At 35.7% G+C, this 22,806-nt stretch overlaps 1 pseudogene; it reads right to left on the bottom strand.

Moving 5' to 3' along the window:
- Positions 1 to 762: 762 nt before the first annotated feature.
- On the bottom strand, positions 763 to 1,409 carry LOC114211850 (nascent polypeptide-associated complex subunit alpha pseudogene; annotated as a pseudogene).
- Positions 1,410 to 22,806: the final 21,397 nt, after the last annotated feature.

The following is a 22,806-nucleotide window of genomic DNA, read 5'->3' as shown; positions in this document are numbered from 1 at the left end:
AACTCCTATCCACAAGGTAATTTGACCAAATGTATAAATGAATTTTATTAGTGAATAGCAAATGACAGGAGATCATTTTATAGCTTAAATTCATGAACATAGACTTTAGATTCCAATATTCTGGTTTCAAACTTAGGCTTTACATTATATGACTGTTTAAATTTGGATCAGGTACTTCATCTCCCTGATACTCAGTTTTCTTATTATAACCACAAGTAATAGCAACAACAACAACCAAATGGTACTAATTACCATGTATGTTTTGAGAATAAAATAACTTGGTAATAACAGTAATACTTCCATAATGCTGAATATTTTCCAGAAACTGATTTGTGTATATTGTATGTGTATGCTTGTACATGTCTGTTTAATTTTCGTAACAACCCTATAGGTAGATACTGTTATTTTCTCCAATGTGCAAATATTGAAATTAATAAGCAGAACTGTCCCAGTCTCAAACAATCAGTATTTAGAGAAACAGGAAGTGAACATAGAAGGCTTGCTCCAGAGTCTGTCAAATTTCCCACCAGAAAACTAATTTTATTAAGGAATTTGCCATGCCAGAAAAACTTTAAGTACTTAATAAATGTCGGTTCAAAAAATCAGGATAAGAAAGAAGAATTCTGGGAACCTGGGAACATGGTAATCTTTTTTTTTTCAACAAGAAACTGTAACTTTATTAATGATAGAAACAGTACAAATTTCAAACCAAGCTGCAGTTATTCTTTTGAAACACCAAAAAAAGTCCTCATTTTCAGATGGTTACATTGTTAATTCCATAATAGCATTTAGGATATCATTACTGTTGTTCTTAAAGGCTCGGACTGCCTTTGCTCTTGACACATTTGCTTGTGACATGACCAATTCTATGTACTTACCTGTACACCAGCTTCATCAGCCTCTTCTTCTTCACTCTCCTCTTGTACAGTTGGAGTCTGTGTGTTTTCTTGAATGTTTGAGACAGCTTCACCTTGAACTCTGAATTTCTCAGCAGCTGCTAGTTGTGCTTGCTGAGATAAATCCTCAATCTTGGCTCCCCCCAAAACTACGTAGGTATCTGAAGCTGGGTTCTTGTAGACATCTGGTTTTGTGATGACAAAGAGGATATTCTTAGAATTCCGGATAGTGACTCTTGTAACCCCTGTAACCTGTCGAAGACCCAGTTTGGACATAGCCTTCTGTGCCTTCTTTTCACTCTGGCTCTGTTTTGCTTTACTGACTGGTTCTTCATCGATTTCAGTGGCTGCTGCCAGCTGGGCCTGTTGTGTGGTTGCCTGTGTGGAATCCTGTTCCTCAAGCTCTGGTACTGAGTCATCACTGTCAGATTCTGTTCCAAACCCTGTCTCAGTCTGGGGCTGTGACAACTCCTGCTCTGTGGCAGGGACAGGTTCTGTGGCTTCACCAGGCATTTTGTGAGGGGAACGTGGAACCAAGATGGCGGCAGAAAGAGAGCCACAACGTGGTAATCTGATCGTGTTTTTCTCTCCCTCCACTTCCTCCTTCAATCCATTTTTCTTTCCTGATTCAGGGGAATCCAGGGGTCCTTAGGCAGACTCCTGTGTGGGAAAACTTGGGTTCTGAGGGATTTTATGCCTATTTAATGGTGTACTCACTGTGCTGATCCAAGAATTAAAAGATGGAAGGCAACAGATCCTAGAAGGGCTGACCGTAAGAGATCTGTACCTTCCCAGATGATATCACAGTTGTTGTTATTGTTGTTGTTATTATTATCATTACTTTATTTCAAGGGGTTTTTGTGTTTTATTTTACTGCATTTGTATTTATTCTAATCATGAGAGGCCAGAGTTACTTAGGTCATTTGTAATTTTCCTTAGTTGACTCATTGGAGCTCACTCAGATCTGATGGATGGCATTGATAAAACAGATGGTCAAAGGCCAACCGTTTCTATATCTGTCTTATCTGCACACATGCACACAAACACACAGACACACACACAGACACACACACTTGACTTGAACTAATAGAGTAACTGAATAAATGGAATATGAGTGCCAAATGAGATATCTTGACATGGAAGGCAAATAGTATATGGGAAATTCTAATACTGTATTTTTTTTAAATCAAAGCTAAGAAGTGCTTAGTGTAAGACACATTATTATTTTGTGTAATTAATCCTAAGAAAGAACAACTCTTACCATTTAAACTGTGACATGTCATCAATTGTAAGATTCATTCCAATTTCAGAGAGGTTAAAATGCAAAAAAAAAGTCTAAGAGCAAATAAGATGTGGTAATGTGTTAGCATTATCTTTTTTAATTAAATGCAAAGTAACAGGTTTTATGGGTAAGAATGAAGAAAGGAGGACAATTTTTTTATTTTTTATAATAACAAAGAATAATAATATAAAACAAGATTATATAAGCATAAATAAGTTTAATACACATAAATGTACATTAAAAAGTATAATTTGAATTAGGTGTAGATAAACTAGATTTTAGAATTTAAAGTCATAAAATGAGTGATTACAATAAGCTAAAACTGAACAAATTCATACTATCTTCCTTTTACTAAGAAAACATGTGAAAGACATGATCCAAAAATTTGATCTTACTGGAGAAGAGTTAAGATGGCAGAGTAGTAGGAGGACCCTATACTTGCCTCATCCCTCCAACACAACTTGATAAATATCAAATCATTCTAAACATCCAGGAAATTGATCTGAGGACTGAGAGAACAAACAGCACAACTAGAGGAAGAAAAGAGGCCACATCCTGGAAGGTAGGTGATGCGGAGAAGTGATTTGAGGGAGAAAAAAGAACCACCGGTGCTGCACAGAGGAGGGAGCCCTGATCAGAGAGAGAGGAGAGAGAAGAGACAGAGAGTGAACAGAGTGTAGGGTATTGCACAATAAAAACACTTCCCCAAAATCAATGACAGGAAAAATGAAAGGGGCTGATTATTGCAAGTTTATTAGCAGACTTCAAAGACTGAACATTTAGAAGTTCACACCATCACAGGGAGGAGCCTGGCGGGTGCAGAGGTACTCTGGTGGAAAAGGAGAGAAGAGGCCTGGGGGCAGACAGTGTCATCTGAGAATCACCTGGGTCACACTGGGAGAGACAGTTCCCCTTCTTGGAGTGCACTTGGGAGAGATGGCACTGCCTCTTTGGAGACAAAAGAGCCAGTGGACACCATTGAGCTACCCCATTCATTAGCATAAGAGCAGAGGCAGCTGCTGAGGGCAGCTAACTTGGACAAGAGCTTTTTGCTGTGTTTAACATAAACTCCAAGCCCCTGTACCCTAGTGCACCTGCCCTTCTGGGACAAACCAACACAAGCCACAGTGCAGTGAAACCCTTCCCCAGAAGATCTGTGTGATTCATCACTTACATATAACACCCGGTGCTCATCATAACAAATGCCCTCCTTAGTACTCATCACCCATTTAGCCCACCCACCTTCCTCCATCAACCCTCAGTTTGTTCTCTATCATTAAGAGTCTCTTACAGTTTGCTTCTTGCTTTTTTTCTTCCCTCCCCATATGTTCATCTGTTTTGTTTCTTAAATTCCACATGAGTGACATCGTATGGTATTTCTCTTTCTCTGACTTATTTGACTTAGCATAATACACTCCAACTCCATCCATGTCATTGCAAATGGCAAGATTTCATTTTTTTTTGATAGCTGAGGTATATTCCCGTAAGTATTTATACCATCTCTTATTTATCTATTCATCAGTTGATGGACACTTGAGCTTTTTCCACAGTTTGGCTATTATTGATAATGCTGCTATAAATCCCAGGGTGCAGGTATCTCTTCAAACCTGCATTTTTGTATCCTTCAGGTAAAAACCTAGTAGTGCAATTACTGGGTCATAGGGTAGTTCTATTTTTAACTTTTTGAGGGACCTCCATCCTGTTTTCTAGAGCAGCTGCACCAGTTTACATTCCCACCAACAATTCAAGTGGGTTCCCCTTTCTCTACATCCTCACCAATGTATGTTTCCTGTGTTGTTAATTTTAACCATTCTGACAGGTCTGAGGTGGCATCTCATCATGGTTTTGATGTGTATTTCCCTGATGATGAATGATGTTGAGCATTTTTCATGTGTCTGGTAGCTATCTGGATATCTTCTTTGGAAATAGGTCTGTTCATGTCTTCTGCACATGTCTTAACTGGATTATTTGTTTTTGGGTGTTGAATTTGATAAGTTCTTTATAGACTTGGGGTACTAACCTTTAATCAGATGTCATCTGCAAATATATTCTCTCATTTCGTACATTGTCTTTTAGTTTTGTTGATTGTTTCCTTCACTGTGCAGAAGCTTTTAATCTTGATGAAGTCCCAGTAGTTCATTTTCACTTTTGTTTCCCTTGCTTCTGGCAACGTGTCTAGTAGGAAGTTGCTATGGCCAAGTTCAGAGAGGTTGTTCCCTGTCTTCTCCTCTTCAATTTTGATGGTTTCCAGTCTCACATTTAGGTCTTTCATCCATTTTGAGTTTATTTTTGTGAATGGTGTAAAGAAGTGGTCCAGTTTCATTCTTCTGCATGTAAATGTCCAGATTCCCCAATACCATTTGTTGAAAAGGTTGTCTTTTTTCCACTGGATATTCTTTCCTGCTTTGTCAAAGATCAGTTGGCCATATAGTTGTGGGTCCATTTCTGGGTTTTCTATTCTGTTCCATTGATCTATGTGTCTGTTTATGTGCCAGCACCATACTGTCTTGAGGACTACAGCTTTGTAATAGAGCCTGAAGTCCGGAATCGTGATGCCTCCAGCTTTGCTTTTCTTTTACAAGGTGGCTTTGGCTATTTGGGGCCTTTTGTGGTTCCATACAAATGTTAGGATTGTTTGTTCTAGCTCTGTGAAAGATACTGGTGGCATTTTGAAAGGAATTGCATTAAATGTGCAGATTCCTTTGGTTAGTATAGATATTTTAACAGTGTTTTTTTTTTTTTCCAATCCATAAGTATGGATTTTTTTTCCCATTTCTTTGTATCCTCTTCAGTTTCTTTCATATGTGTTCCATAGTTTTCAGAGGACAGATCTTTCACCTCTTTCGTTAGGTTTATTCCCAGGTATTTTATGGTTTTTGGCACAATTTTAAATGGGATCACTTCCTTGATTCCTTTTTCTGCTGCTTCATTATTGGTGTATAGAAATGAAACAGATTTCTGTACATTGATTTTATATCCTGCAACTTTGCTGAATTCATGTATTAGGTCTTGAAATTTTTTGGTGGAGTCTTCTGGGTTTTCTACGTAAAGTATCATGTCATCTACAAAAAAGCATCGAATCTGCAAGGTAGTTTTTGTTTCTTGTTTCCTTTACCAATAGGTGTGTAGCTTCTCAACTCTTCCTTATTTGAAAGGTCTAGATTGGCTACTGTTTCCTGTTTGGACCTTATTCATTATTAGTATTATTGCTATTATGCTAGAATTGATAAATAATCAATGTGCCACATAATGGCTATAGTTAATGATACCATATTGTATGTTCAAATGTTGCTAAAAGAATAGATCTTAAAAGTTCTCATCACACACATACACACACAATGTTGTAACTATATATGGTGACATTGAGGTGACCATTTTGCAATATAAAAATATCAATTCATTATGTTGTGTACCTAAAACTAATATAATGTTATATGCCCATTATATCTCAATTTTAAAAATAAGTAAAATAAAAAATATATAATAATGATTAATACAAGAAAACTAGGTAAATGGATGCCCAATAATTTTCACGTTTCTCAATACCAGAATATGTACAAATAGCCAGAGGAAAGATTATAGCTCTAAGTCTTAAATGGTCAAGCAGTGTCTCTATGCAATGCAATCACGTTTATCTCTTTTGTGTTCTCAAAGGCAATGCAGGAAATGATAGAAAACTGAAAGTGAGTATTGCAAAAACTAGTAAATTCAGGAATTCATCTGATCAGCTACTTTTTATTTCTCTTTAAGCTGGATTTGCAAATATGTAATATATTGTACTTTTTTAGTTTAAACATAAAGCACTAGGTAAAAGAAATTCTAAAAATTAAGAATTAAAAATACAATAATCTTGGTAAAAGGGCGCCTGGGTGGCTCCGTTGGTTAAGCGACTGCCTTCGGCTCAGGTCATGATCCTGGAGTCCCGGGATCGAGTCCCACGTCGGGCTCCCTGCTCAGCGGGGAGGCTGCTTCTCCCTCTGACCCTCCTCCCTCTCATGTACTCACTCTCTCTCTCTCTCATTCTCGCTCTCTCAAATAAATAAATCTTTAAAAAAAAAATAATCTTGGTAAAACTGCATCCTTGTGTGTTGAACTTTCATAAAAAGTTTTATTTCCTAAATGATAAAAATTGTTCTTAAAAATGGTAATAAAAAGTATATTTCCCAATTAATCTTGCAATAAGGCTTACAAACATTAATTATTCCCTAAAATAATAGTCATCAAATTATTGATGTTAAAAAAATCAAAGTTATCCATCAACAGTCTTTATTTCATATAGATTTAGTGTTTTTGAAAAGACACTATTCTTTCTAAAACTGTGTTTCTAATCAACAAGTCCATCAAATCAATTATTTTTGGTTACAGTTATTTTTGGTTAAACTGATCAGTCATGATTCATTTTTATTTTAATACAATTTTCTTTATATTTTATGTAATGCTTATCTATCATCCCATTACTGACATCACTGAAAACAGCCTATTGCAATACTAGACTATTTCACTAAGTTTTATTTTTTCTTATATTTTCCCAGGCACTTCTTCACATGGAAATATACCAGGTGAATATGATTATTACCATTTTTAAGATGCAAATATTGCAACACAAGCATGTTACCTAACCTTCAGAGAAGCTAAGATTAGCACCTGGGTCTTTGAATTCTGTTTCTTTCTTTAGCCACCTTAGAAGATACTGTCAAGTTATACAGCAACATATTTCAAGTTTTGGTATATATATAATTAGATTGCAAACACTTGAATTCTAGTATATGTTTTCTACTTTTTCTTTAGTTTTTCTTTTGACAGCTGATGTCATCAATCAATGGAAATAGAACTGGCCAAGTAATATTGATATGCCTGCAGGTCACTATTCTACTTATGTCACAGATGTATTTCAAACAGTGATTTGATTGGAACCCAGAATGCTTTTTAAAAATATAAGTAATATTATCACTGATACTTTGGTTTACTTAAGTCATTAAATATGTCAGGGATAGAATGTGAAAATGTTATTTTTTTTGCCCAATTAGATTTCTTTTTTGAATGATTTCTGTATCTTTGTACTAATCCAACGTAAAAGGCACTCTGCCCCCTATTTTTTCTTTGTTGACTCAAACTAAAATTCAAGATTAACTTGTAATCATCAGGTTTCTTTATCAAAGCCAAATACGTTTGAGAACCAGGTCACTTTTTTTTTCTTTCTTTCTTTACTTCTCCTTTTTTTTTCTGGTCCACCATGGAAATTTGTGATTGAATAAATCTTACAAATGCCATTAGTATTGAACATTTATTTAAATGATCCAGGGTGAAATTATAGTCGATTCATTGATATGTAGAACATACTTTGACCCTAGTACACCTGTTGCTTGGAATGAGATGTATGTTATATATAAAACTCTTGGACTGTTTTGACTTTGAGCTGTGTTCCCTAATAAGCTACTAGAGAACAGACTTGCTAAGTCTCTAAACAACTTCTTGAATAAGACTTCTAGTGGTATTTGCAGTAATAACTGCTTTTATCAGGAAATCAGTGCCTTAATCTGAATATGAATTTACTGCTGAAGGGATATATGATTGCTCTTTTGGCATAACAGTGTGATGGAAAGGGAAAGAGAAGACCTAAAAAACAAGTTGTTTTACCCTCACTCTGCCACAGTACCACAATGTGTGCTGCATCAGGTTTTGCTGCCTCAGGTTGTATGGTGATTGCTATAGGAGTATGTTGTGCCCATACCTAGTTAAGGTAGATTCTCTCCACACCCATTATATCTAGGCACACCCTTGGCTACCAAGTGTGCAAACTTGACACAGACATCAACAACACTACTCCAGTGTAAATTCTTCCTGGAGCTTTGTTGAAACTCATATATGAACATACAATTTTAATTTTGTCAGAAAACTTAGCCAATCTGAATCTGAAGGATTTTCTCCCTAAAAGTGTCAATTCAATATAATCATCATAATGCAAATGGCTAGATATGGGGGTTTGTATATATGAGGATAAAACTTAGAAGAAACTCTCCTCTTTCTTGACCCCAAATTAATTCACTGTTTTTTTTTTTTTTTTTTAATATTATAATGGTGAACAATTCTGTGTTCTAAGGGGTTGGCAGGCAGATTTCTTATCTTAAAAAATACCTTAGTAATATACTTAAAATAATAATAAATAATTAACCATTACCATCTGCCTCTGAGAGTTCTCATTTTAAACTGTTGGAAACAAAATTGGAAACTCTTCCCTAATTTAGAAGAGGAAAGAAGTACGATTTCATCTGCAAACAAGCTTAGTGGAAATGACAGTCACTGTGTTGTAGTTTTTTTTTTCTCCAAAGTGACCTGCCTTCTTTTGTACCCTATCTGAGTAACAGTGAAAACACTGAATCATACTTTATTTTTTCTCTTTTGGGATACTGAGGAGATGACTTTCTCTACATGCTAACAGAAATACTACAAAATAGAAAAATGCAAAATTATCAAGATATATTGCAACATAAAAAGCATGAAGAAGCTCACAGGTTTGTTGTTCCCTTGCTATAATTATAAACAATCATTGCACGGGAATAAAACAATCTCAGACTTACTAAGCCATGCTCTCAGAGTAAAGATCTATTAAGCCCGTATGTTCAGATGAAGGAGGTATTTTTCAAATGGCAAATTTCTAAGAAGCCTCCTTGACCTAGTATGACAAGGTTATTCGAAGTTCCCAGGGCACCTAGTTTTATCTCTAATTTGTTTCCCCAACACTTTCAGATCAAGATTCTATTACATAAACACTGAAAATCTTAGAAAATGTCAGAGAAATGCCTTATGAATATTCATGTAAGATAAACATAGTTGTCCATATTTGGCTCTTCCATCATATGTCTCTGTCCCAAGCTGGCCTTTTTTCTCTTCTGCCTCAGTGAAATAACTCAAGGGCAATTGCACAGTGCTTTCTTTAAGCACAATGGCAACACACTGTAGTGCAGTAGTTTCCAAACCTTTTCTCTGGAGCCTTGGATCCCACTGAAATGATTCAAGGTCTATAACATTGCTTCTAATACTAATATATGATAGTGTGTTAATTTAAAAAAAAATATTCAAATGTGCTGTCAAATTTTAACACATTGGAGACCACTAATGTGTAACTTAAACTGCAAGGTTAATTTGCTTTTGTGCATTCCTCAATAAAGGTACCCCTACTACCTATGTGAATATATTTGAAGGTCTTATACTGTGTACTGATAGTGAAGTTGAAGCTCTGCCCTAATCTTTTAATGTTTTTAATTCCTGTGTGAGCATTTTAACACCTTAAAAATTCACCAGCAAGTCCTTTATTGAAGTATTCACCTAGTGCACCCAATTAAATAGTAAATAAAGCTGAGGCATAAGGTTGTTGCTTATTCTTTTTAATGAGTAATGGTCAGTTTTACATTTACCAAATACAAACAATGTAGTCTTTATGTATAAAAATTATATAAGTAGTTTTAGCTTTTCTCATTCATTGACTTTATTAGAAAAATGATACAAATTTGAATGTACGAAATAAATTTGTTCTAAATTATTGTTTTCATAAGCTTTATATATTAAAGTCTCCATAAAAGTTTCGCTTGCAAAACTGGGCATCAATCTTCAATGGGAGTGTGGGGGGAGCCGTGGCATAGTGAAAAAACAAAAAACTGGAGGAATTGGAGTGGAGAGGCTTTGATCTAACTCTACTTCTAGTGTCACTGCTTTTGTGGGCTTGGGAAGTCGCTTTTTTAGAATAGGCATAGTTGAAATAAGAGACACCATGTGGCCTTGCTACTTAGGCGTTGGTGGTCTGAAGTTGTAGCTGTTCCAGGATCAGGCTATGCATTCTGAGTGAGGCAATGTTATAAGGTGTCTTTTCTATTAAATTGAATTACTAAGAAATAACTGCAAGTTTTTGGTCTCTGAATGATTCCCAAATTTCTTTATGTAGATTTAATCAAATTTTAGTGTTTATCTAGCAAAACTATAGAAGACAAACCTCAGGATTCCTAGTAAAACCCCAAGTTTTCATAGCTGACAGATGAGACTGCAGTTTTTCAAGATCTCAGCGTATGAGATAGGAGGATACCCACTGGCAGGAAGGAGAAAGGGTGTGATTGCAGCCGCAGTTTTTGGCTTTCTTGGCAATTTTACCACTCCTCCTTACCCTGTTTTAAGATTAAAATGATTATTTGATAAAGAACGAATTTAGGAGAATATAATGTAATATTGTGTTAAAGGACATATAATTCTTGATAAAATTATGGCATATTTTTGAGGCAGACATTTGAGGCATCCATGTAGGGTCATATTTATTGTCTGTCTCCTGTGCATCCTATTGATAGCAGAGTGATGACAAAATCTGCTGTTACTCCCAGTTACCTACCTTGATGTAGCCCCAAGATGTAAATGGCTAAGAACTTCTAACTAAGTAATCCTAGCTCTCATAACTACTGCTTTCTTTACAAGTAGCCACTGACCTCTAATGCACTTTTTTTTTTTCAATTCAGAAAGAGAGAGAGAAAAAGAGAAGGAAGGAAGGAAGGGAAGAGGGAAGGAAAGAAGGAAAGGAGGGAGGGAGGAAGGACAGAAGGAAAGAAAACTGTCATCCTAAATAAAAGGATATATATGTATCAGGGACATTTAAGAACTTGAGTTTTTTACTGTAAGTCGATATTTCAATTAAATATAAATTAGTCTTTCACAATAGAACATTTGAAACATATGTTTTGTTATGCGCTTTACTTAAGATACCATATCAACAATTTAAAAAAATAATTGACAAGATAAATTAATATTAAAATGTACCTTAATAGGTTGTCTTCTGGCTTGCTTATTTGAGGGTTTCCTTCTTTCTCAGTGCTAAACTATGTATATTTATTATTCATTCCTAGCAGTGCCACTTCCTACTCCCTTCCTCTTTAAACTGACTGCTTTCAATCTATACTAGTCAAAAAAACCTTATAATCAAAGTTGTCGGCATTGACAAAACACAGCGTGAAAAAGCTGTGAGTAAATGCCTGAGGACTCATTTTATTGGTAAGGTCCATAGTATTAAAAATATTAATAATGAGTTCTATTTGAAAATTTTATTGTTTATTCAAAAACATTTCCCATAATCGGAAATAATTGTAATTTTAACACAGTGTCATGGAATTTTCCAGTGCCCAACATGTCTTTCTCTCATTCACAGACTAGTATTTTTTCTCCACCTCCATGTTGCTAACTGTAATTCTGACTCTGCCAGAGTCAGAGGGAGGAGTAAGGGTAAGAAAAGATTTTACTCTGGTAAAATCTGGTACTGATTTGTTTTTGTTTTAAATTATTGTTTTCATAAGCTTTATATATTAAAGTCTCCATAAAAGTTTCTCTTGCAAAATTGGGCATCAATATTCAGATGGGAGTGTGTGGGGGGGGGAGCTGTGGCATAGTGAAAAAAAAGAAACTGGAAGAATTGGAGTGGAGAGGCTTTGATCTAACTCTACTTCTAGTGTCACTGCTTTTGTGGGCTTGGGAAGTCCACTTCCCAAGTGGGTACTGTCTTGGTACTGTCTCAAGATGGCAAGTGTTTAAAACAGACTCACACTTTCATGATATTTTAATGAATTTTGCATTTTCTACAAATGCTGATGATACATTTCCCTCTAGCTGACTGTTCCCCTCTCAGCTGCTGGTTTTTCCTGAGATCAAGTCTATACCAATTCTTTTTGGATTCCATTCTCATATCCCCTAAATGGTTCCATTGGTAAGATATAAAATGAATCAAGCTGGCTTTTGCCCCGTGTGGTATCTCTGTATATTTTCTTAGGCTCACCTTTGATCCAGTAATCTGTAGGAGAGAAAGCTGATTCCCAAACAGTGACACTTTCCTTAGCTCCACTTCTAAAACATCTAGCCAGCTGTTTTCTTATTCTCTAGATCAGGGATCAGAAAAGTAGGGTTTACCAGCCAAATGCAGACTACTACCTCTTTGTGTAAGTAAAGTTTTTTGATACACATACCACTTTAATACCTAATATTTAGTAATTTAACACTTCAGTAGAAACCTCCAGATTTACATCTTGTCACCAAAAAAGTATTTAATAAGGTAAATCACCTCTTACCTCTTACTTTGTACCCGTGTAACCTTATTAAAGTACAGTTTTTGTGAAGAGCCAACTGCTCTCTGTTATTTATTCCCCAAAATTTTCCAAATAGAATTCTAAACTTTCCAAATTCTCATTCACATGGAATGAAGAATGACTTGGTTATTTGAGAAATTGGAGAAAAGAAGAGAGGACAGATGCCTCAACTAATTGTGTTCTCTGTACTGAGTCTGCCTATTCAAAGAGTGGGATGGTGTTCTCAGGTCTTGTTTCATTTTTTAGGATATGGGATCAGACCCTATACATTTTACAGGAAGATCTAGAGGCAAATTCTCTAATCTTCCCCATGAGAGAAATATGAGTAAGGGACTATTTGGGAGGTTGTAGTCACAAGCATTGCATCAGGTGCTCCATCTAAGAATCAAGATTTGAGAGGAATGTTAGGGATATTGGTTGTGTCATTGTAGCTAGGCTAGGTTCTTTAATCTGTTCTTATCAGTAAAAAGTTGATCTTTAAATCTCTGTTTTTTTTTGTTTTTGTTTTTGTTTTTAAGATTTTATTTGTTTATTTATTTGCCAGAGAGAGAGCATAAGCCGGCGGGGGGGGGGGGGGGCGGAGCGGCAGGCAGAGCAGGCAGAGCAGGCAGAGCAGGCAGAGCAGGCAGAAGGAAAAGCAGTCTCCCTGCTGAGTAAGGAGCCCAATGAGGGCTCAATCCTAGGATGCTGGGATCATGACCTGAGCCGAAGGCAGATGCTCAACTGACGGAGCCACCCAGGCATCACTGTTTGCTATTTTGCTTCTTATTTTGGTTGGTATTCTAAATGTTTGTGAGTCATTTCATGTTCCTAATTTAATACAACCTTGTTAGCAACTAGAAGGAACTCAAAGTCAGTTCTTATTTTCCTTATTACAAGCCATAAATTCTGATTTTGTACCTTAGCATTTGCAATTAGCAAAGGGAAAATATTATTCAAGGTGAACTTAAATCTTTTCTTCCTTTACCTATCCTCTCCTTGCTTTTACCTTAATATTTTAAAAGTAATTTCAGAAGGTTTTTAGGTCTTCTAGACTGAATAGGTCCTGACTAGGTTTCACCTGAAACTTCTAAGATCACCCAAGGCTATAATTTGAATATTATAAATGAATATGTTATACATGCACATAAATATGTATTATATATATAATTGTCATGAAAGAGAGAAAGAATCCTTATTAATACTTACAACATAATATGTATATATAGAGTGTGTGACCCTGAAACCAACAGATCGACATCATATGTTCCTGGTGGACATGAATTTCATTATTGCTACAAATAGTATCTCACAACTTAGGGCATTTTATAGAGTTTGGCATATTACAAATTGCTGTTTCTGAAGAAATATTTTTTAATAAATTTAAAGTGAAAGACAGATAAATGTTAAGGTTTTGGGAAGTTGACAGTGCATTCTTATTAATGGCTGACCTTTTTTGTGCTTATCTGAAATAAAATGGATCTAATAATCTCTTGATTGCTTGCAAATATCTAAATCTAGTCACAGCAGAAAAAGAAGTGTACACTGGTTCAATCAATATTTTATCCCAATATGACAGACAATGACATTAACTTTTATCTAGTAGAAAAAAATAAAAATAGTGTATTTGAGTTGAAATAACATCTGAACTACTTTATTCACAGCTAGTGTCTCTCTTTTGAGATGCTTTATATCCTACCAAATTGCCTGAAATACTTTCTAGAACAAGGTAACACACACACACACAACCACATTTATTTCCACAAAAAAATGAATAAAATAGGCATTAAAAGAATGCCTCTAACAACAATGTTAGTTCACACAAGGAAGACCCTTCAAAGAAAAATATAATAAAAAGCATCAGCATTTTATGTCCCAGTTTTGAAATTTCATGTTGCTATCTTAAGATTCATTTAAAAAATTCTCTTTTATTATCACTTGAACATTTTTGAAAGTAAGGAAAGATTTACATAATGAAATAACAAAACAAAAATGCATTGAATCTTATCATCTCAGAGCTAAAGTTTTTCGTAATAGATATGGTGTTAACACCTTATTTAACACTAGAAACAAATTCAGTGTTGTGACTTGACCAAAGTTGAAGACCCAGTCTTGCTGACTCTCGAAACTCTGTTTTCCACTACCTGATTCTCACAAAAAGTCAGGAAATACAATGGGGACCTGGTGATATTTATGTCAATCATATCATTATTCCCAGATTTTCCTCATTAGCATTACCAAATGTTTCATTCAACTATTTTCTTTCCATCTTTCCCTTCAAACACAACAATTTCCTTTCCCTTGACTAATAAAGCATCTGTAAGTACACTTGGGTCTGTCACTGGAGTTTCTGGCAATTGGCATTTTAAGATAAGCATACAAATAGAAGGATATGGCTTCAGAGGAAGATGTCTTGGCAACATTCAATTGTTGTCTCATATAAAGGAACATGGCTTCCTCTCAGGAAACTCTACTACAATACAAAAGTTATAACAATTATGAAAACCTTCTTTTTAGTCATTATAAATGATACTTTAAGAAACTATTCTATATTTTCTCCTTTACATAGCTGTACAAAACTTTAGCTTAGAACAACTTGCGGAAAAAATAGCCACAAAATAGCACTAAATGTGTAGAGATAGTTTAACACAGTATTATTCTTTAGAAAAACCTAATACAACAATTTTATAATAATGATTTTTTTTATTCTTTCTAAAGATTTTATTTATTTGAGAGAAAGACAGAAAAAGTACATCAGGGAGAGGGGCAGAGGAGAGGCAGAAGGACAAGCAGACTCCCCACTGAGTGGAGAGGCCTATGCTAGGCTCAGTCCCAGGACCCTGAGATCATGACCTGAGCCAAAGTCAGAGGCTTAACTGACTGAGCTACCCAGGTGCCCCTATAAGAATAATTTTCAAATGCATGCCAAAGCATTATCTAAATAATGGTAAACATTGGATGCATTCTTAGTTTATTGCTTTCATATAATAGATGCCTCTAAAATGTCTAACAAGACCTCTTTCTTTCTTTTGAAAAAATAACCTTTTAGAAGAGGCAAAAATATATCATTATTTTAAAAATTAATATAAATTTCTAGATTCCAAATATAACTTCCCATCATGTTTTTCCCTCAGGTGACAGTGATAAAATAGAGTGAAATTGGTGATGTTGAAGATTTGCAAAGAAAGCAGTTTAACTTCATATCCAAATGTTTCATGACATGTTAAATAAAATATGAACAGTTTCTTCCTTACCAATGATGGAAATTGATTAGAACCTGACTTAGCTAAAACTGCTCCAGATAGATTACTCTTTTTGAAGCAGAAAGAAAACAGCAATTCAAATTCATATTTTTCTATCCCTTAACCTTTTCCCTTCATTCCCCATTCCCAAATTGCTAACTTCAAAGCACAGATTCCTGAATAGATAATCTTATGAGGGCAGAACCAATACTATATCTACTTTTCATAGAGATATTGATATGCCAAAAACATGAATTTAATCACGATTACAACATTGAGTTCTACTTGAAACTGGGTAAAGGTAAGACATTGTTTTGCTCAGTTACTACTTCCAATTTACTACCTTGGTACAATGATTAATCCTAACAGTGAAAGTATTGGGATCTCTACTGTCTTCCACCAAGTGCATGGATTATAATGAAAGCAAAAGAAGAAAAATATGTAGCAGGTTTTACGATTCAATCGGATTACAAAGAAATATATTCTTTTGTTTTTTAAAGATTTTATTTATTTATTTGATAGAAACAGTGAGAGAGGGCACACAACTAGGGGGAGTGGGAGAGGGAGAAGCAGGCTTCCCGCTGAGCAGGGAGCCGGATGCGGGGCTCGATCCCAGGACCCTGCGATCGACCTGAGCCGAAGGCAGACGCTTAACAACTGAGCCACCCAGGCGCCCCACAAAGAAATATATTCTTAAAAAATAATTTCCTATTTGTTAATCTGTTCTTCCTTAATGAATTTCACTAAATAGCATAGTAAAAAAAAAAAAAAAGACAAATAATACTTAGACCTAACCAATAATTTTTGTTTAGACTAATACTTTCTTTAGCATGTTTATATAATTTCCCCTAATGTTTGAATGAATCCTGCAGAATTCTTATATTTTCAGAGTTCTGGCCCCCCTGGTGTGCCTCTTAACCAAGATGGTGACTGGCTGGCTGTTTTGTAGATGTGTATCTAACATGTCTTGGTGCAGATCAAAAGAAATGAGGTGTACAAATCCATGTCTTCTGGATTTTCTTTCTGCTTCAGAATGATACATGTGGCTCTTGTCATGAAAAAAATATGCTTTTATTCAAAGCGAGCATCTATGGTCCTAGGCACCTGCCTCGGTTCTTCGTGTTCCCACATATAGTAGTCTCTTCACCATGATCACAAACCCTTCTCTACTCCATATTCCCCTATGGCATACTAGGAAATTTAGGATCCCTGCATACCACATGCTGGCCACGAAGAACAAAGGCCACCTAAATTGCTTTCTCCTGACAAAATCTCTGTACAATTTTCTTGCACACTATTGAAAATGAACTTTTTTGAAATTTTTCTTATAAGCTTACATCCAGTATTACCATTAGCTTCTGTATCATCAGGGGTTTCATGCCCTGGCCTTTCTCCCTTTCTACAGTATACTAACATGATAAGAAATGGATTTGTCATTTTCATTCCTTTACAATCATGTCTTCTTTATTCCTTTCCTGGGCAAATAGTAAAACTATTATGCCATTTGGGGCGCCTGGGTGGCTCAGTTGGTTAAGCGACTGCCTTCGGCTCAGGTCATGATCCTGGAGCCCCGGGATCGAGTCCCGCATCGGGCTCCCTGCTCAGCAGGGCGTCTGCATTTCCCTCTGACCCTCCTCCCTCTCGTGCTCTCTATCTCTCATTCTCTCTCTCTCAAATAAATAAATAAAATCTTTAAAAAAAAAACTATTATGCCATTTGGCCAGGGTAGATACAGAAATTGAAAATCCTTATTTCCCAAAGAAGTCTGACTTTGAAGTTTCTATTGTATTATTTGTGAAGTCAGAAACTGAATATTCAGTCTTTTTTGTGTTTGACGTTCTGGTCTAGCACTCCTTTTAACTTCCCTCTATTCGCCAGGCCCCTTGCCACTCAAATGCTAAGAAGATGGCATCAACAAACTGTGGAAAGAGCCAAGATGTCCATCGACAGATGAATGGATAAAGAAGATGTGGTATATATACACAATGGAATATTATGCAGCCATCAAAAGGAATGAGATCTTGCCATTTGCAATGACGTGGATGGAACTGGAGGGTCTTATGCTTAGTGAAATAAGTCAATCACAGAAAGACATGTATCATATGACCTCACTGATATGAGGAATTCTTAATCTCAGGAAACAAACTGAGTGTTACTGGAGTGGTTGGGGGTGGGAGGGATGGGGTGGCTGGGTGATAGACATTGGGGAGGGTATGTGCTACAGTGAGCGCTGTGAATTGTGCAAGACTGTTGAATCACAGATCTGTACTTCTGAAACAAATAACGCAACATATTTTAAGAAAAAAGAAAAAGAAGAAGATAACAGGAGAGGAAGAATGAAGGGGAGTAAGTCAGAGGAGGAGACGAACCATGAGAGATGATGGACTTTGAAAAACAAACTGAGGGTTCTAGAGGGGAGGAGGGTAGGGGGATGGGTTAGCCTGGTGATGGGTATTAAGGAGGGCACATTCTGCGTGGAGCACTGGGTGTTATGCACAAACAATGAATCATGGAACACTACATCAAAAACTAATGATGTAATATATGGTGATTAACATAACAATAAAAACATGTAAAAAAATAAAAGAAGAAGAAGAAGATGGCATCAACACCGAAAGGCAGAAAGAAAAATACAGGAGGGGTTCCTGGGTGTCTCAGTCAGTTAAGCGACTGACTCTTGGTTTTGGCTCAGATCATAATCTCATGGGTCATGGGATGGAACCTGTGTCAGGCTCCCAGCCTAGCAGGGAGTCTTCTAGGAGATTCTCTCCCTCTTCCCCTTCTCTCTCTCTAAAAGGAATAATATTTAAAAAAAGAAAAATATAGGAATATATTTAAATTCATTCTACTATTATATATTTCACTACTAAATGCATAATTTTGTTAAAGATTAGTATTTTATATTTGTTAATGTTTATATGAGGTTTTATTGCTTAGAGTATTACAGATCATAGGGTATGACCTATTTCAGCTCTAAATGAAAGCTTAACATGTGAAGAATGTAAATCAACTACATGTAGTGGAGAAACAGTTGGGAAAATGGAATGAAGAAAATGTGAAGCAGAATACAGACCATGCAGATATAGTTAAATACATCAGATTTTAACTGTGTTCCTATATTGAACAACCTGACTCACATCTCTCCTTCGTTTTTCATACACTACTGCTCTAGAGTAGCCCTTCATTATTGCTTCCTGTACTTTAGCATGCTTCCCATCCTAAATTCCTCTCTTTGTTCCTATCACCCTTTCTTCTACCCTGGACATGTGCATGCTTAGTTTTCCCTAAACTCAATTCTATGTTCAAATTGAAGTCACACCAGTTTTTTCTCAAATTCTATGTTTATGTGGCATTAAAGTCTGATTGGCATTCAAAGTTGGCTGTATCTTCATTGCACTAAATTTTCCTCCATGGTGTTTTATTATTTTTTTTCTTATTTCATTTTATATGTTTAAAATGTCTTATTATATGGTCATTTGCATATGTTTTTATAATTTAATTTAATTTTATTATGTTATCTTAGTCACCATAAAATACATCATTAGTTTTTGATGTAGTGATCCACGATTCATTATTTGCATATAACACCCATGCAGTACGGGCCCTCTTTAATACCCATCACCAGGCTAAACCATCCCCCCAACCCCTTCCCTCTAAAACCCTCAGTTTGTTTCTTGGGTCCATAGTCTGTCATGGTTCATCTCCCCCTCCAATTCCCCGCTTCCTTTTTCCCTTCCTTCTCCCAATGTCCATGGTGTTTTTTAAAATATTCTCTTCTACCACCTAGTCATCAATCTGTTGTTCCCAGCTACAGTGTTTTCCCTCTTCTCTTTCCATGTTCTTTACCATTGTAATCATCTTTTTACTGATAACTCTTAACTTGCTATCTCCCATCCAATCCACCAGACAGCCTCAGTCATGTAACCAACTGCATGCAGTGTAGATATTTCAAACAGAGAATCCCAAAAGTGAAAGAATCTTCCTACAATATTTGCATGTTCTTCATATTACTTTACCTTTATTAATGGTATCACTATCCACTTTGTTTCAGTCAATAGGGTGATATAATATCTTTGTATCAGCTGTAATTCCAAGCTAGAATTCCATGAAATTTCCCCCTTTTTAAAGTTTTATTGAGGTATAATTAACAGAATTGTCATATATATTTAAAGAGAACAATGTGATGTTTTGATATGTGCAAATATTGTAAAAAAATTTCTCCATCAAATTAATAAACACATCCATTAAATATCTACTTTTTTATTTGCTTGTGAGAACACAAATTTCAATTTTATGATACAATAAAATTAAGTATAGTCACCATGTTATACACTAGATCCTCAAACCTTAGTCATCTTATAGCTGAAAGTTTCTAACCTTAAGACAAGTAATTATCTGGTTTCAAAGATCTTTTCTGACTTCTCAGTCATGATCTGAATCACACTATAAAGAATTTGTCCCCAATTTCTGGACTCCTTACAAAGTGTGAAACAAAGAGTTGAAGACAGTCCAGAATTACTTTTTTGTTAGTTTTGGGGTCACAGGCCAAGGGCTATTTTTCTTCTTGAATTAATTTATCAAATAATCTCTCTGTGTGTCCCCCTTTTATTTGATAGGAGAAATCAGTATGAAAATGGACCCTGGGTCCATTTGAATATAAGACTATCAGGAAGACTGACAACAGTCCATCAGGATAAGCCCTTGTCCAGTTTGCCTTCAGAAACCTATAGGCTTTGATGCTACATATCAAATATCAGCTGTTGAGGGCCACCTAACTCTCTGTTTTTTAGCAAAAATACCATTATAGGTAGCTGACTAGTATTGTACATTTTCAATGTCATTCAACAAAGCAATCAGGTACCAGACAGTAAGAGATCATCTGTTAAAGATCTGAGTCAGAAAAGTTACCTAAGGAGTGAAACTTCCTTTTAAGGTCTATAAAAATAAGAAAGTATCAGTCCTGATAGTGTCTTCCCAGAATCTACATTTATGAAAGTTTGGTTACAAAAATGAACTCCTACAAAAGGTCCTATGTGCGATGTTAGAGAGCGTTTTATGTGTTTAGATGTCTTTTTGTGATGTTTGCTTCTAAAATTGTGTTTACTGGTTGATAATATTAAACTTGAAGTTTTTATTTCATTATGATGGAATTGGATGGCACCCAGGGGAATATATATGTAAAGACAGCAAAACTGTGATTAGGGTTTAGATTTTGGCCAAATCATAGGCAAACTCTAGCTAGACGTTGGACCTACACTAAGGAGTAGCTAAGGATGACAAGTTAAGGAAAAGGGCCTCATGGGCATCATAGTTAAGAGCTAGCAAGTATCTATTGAAACCAAAATCTTAAACCAATAAAAAGAAAATAGTTATAAAAATAAAGAATATTAACATTCATTAGCATTCATTCATTTATCATTCAAGCATGATAATCTCTTGTTTCAGTCATCTGGATCTTGTTCTTTGCGTCTTAGGCAGAAAGTTCAGCTTTACACAGTGACTTACATGAGCCTGAAGGTGTCAGGTTCTGGAGAATTTCCAAGAATTGACAATTTGAAGTCTCCAGCCAGAACATCTTTTTACTGGTGTGAGGATGGGCTTGTGTCTCTTAATAAGTAGTTGTAATTCTAAAGACCAACCTGTTTGAGTTTTGCTCAGATACTGGCAATGTCCTTTCCATAGGACTTTGCAGACTCTTTCTCTGTTTTCTCTTCCACAATATCAGGTCATTAATGCTTTACAAAGTTTAGTTTCAGAATTACATTTCTTCTTTCTAACTTTTCTGAAGATTGAGTGTGATTTGAACAGTAAGAGTTCTAAGTAGCAAGGCTTTGTAATTCTGTATATCATTAGTCACTCTAAATTGGTGCTCTTTTCACTGGAGAGATAGACTGAGAACTCCCAGACTGGGAATGAAGCAATATTTTTGCTAAAATTAAATCAGTAACCCTCTATCAAGTAAAACTATGAAAGTAAGCAAACAGTGAACAAGACATATTTAAAATTCTTTGCAGGGATTACTTTATGAAACTCATTTGAATGTGTTCATGGTTACCCTAAGACTGGGCCTCTTGTCCATACCCCATCTTTATAGGTGTACCAGGATAATAGTGATGACAGATGAGACTCAAAGAAGATATTCCTCAGCAATTTCAGTAAATGCCCCTACTCCAAAATTAGTTTATTATACTATCCTAATTGTCCTGCTGTTGTCAAAGTTCAGTGTAAAATTATTGCAAGTCTTTTGGGGACAGGAAGTAGCTGATGTGAAAGTGCCATAGATTATTTTCATGTAATATAAAACTGGATTTCTCCCAGTATTTGTTTGTTTGTTTGTCTGTTTGTTTAATTATGATAGCAGTCACTGGTATTCCACAATAGCTTCTTTAAACTTTTTTAAAGAATTGGCTTTTTGTAGTGTTAAGGGGGCCAAGATCTTAATCAAAGCTCCTGTCTTTCATAATGATTACCTAAAACATTTCCCTTTCCCTTCAAGTTATCCTTTTGTGTGCAGACTTCTAATTTATAATGACTATAAACTTCAAAAGTATCAGGGCAGAAAGCATTCTTTAATCTATTGGATATTCTGAATTGGAATTCCTGGTGATATCAAGAATGCTTGCTGTTTCCAAAGCATAACAAAAATCACATACTATACCGGGGCGCCTGGGTGGCTCAGATGGTTAAGCATCTGCCTTCGGCTCGGGTCATGATCCCAGGGTCCTGGGATCGAGCCCCACATCGGGCTCCTGGCTCAGCGAGGAGCCTGCATCTCCCTCTGTCTCTCTCCCTGCTCATGCTTTCTCTCTCTCTCTATCTCTGTGTCTCAAATGAATAAATAAAATCTTAAAAAAAAAAAGAAAGAAACCCCAACCTTAAAAAAAAAAAATCACATACTATATGCAAAACATATCTGCTGCTACAATAAATGTTAGCTCTCTTACCTCTACCCATTTGCCAAGATCTAGGGTATGCAATGTGTTCTGCCATCTGGGCGGATTTTGTATCTAATAAAAAGGATCATATACTAAAGATAAGTTGGATTCTGTTTCAATAAATCCTGGAAATTTCCTGTCTGATCCTAAGATGACTCATTAACAAACAATATTATATCCAAGTTTTCTATAGGAATTTTAAAAATAATATGTTTGGAGCATGGACAACAGTTCTTGGCAGAATCCAGCATTTATTTGTTTAAATTCTGATTATGGAAATAAAGGGCCATGATTTAAAGAATCACATAAATTCTTAGAAATGGCTGAAGAAGTAACAATTGTATAAGAGGTACACCTATTTTT

The sequence above is a fragment of the Eumetopias jubatus genome, unplaced genomic scaffold (genome assembly GCF_037043125.1).
Source record: "Eumetopias jubatus isolate StellerSeaLion01/CBP00866 unplaced genomic scaffold, mEumJub1_p1.0 scaffold_3, whole genome shotgun sequence".
Taxonomy (NCBI): domain Eukaryota; kingdom Metazoa; phylum Chordata; class Mammalia; order Carnivora; family Otariidae; genus Eumetopias; species Eumetopias jubatus.
The sequence above is the reverse complement of the archived record's forward strand: the minus strand, read 5'-3'. Positions and strand labels throughout refer to the sequence as shown.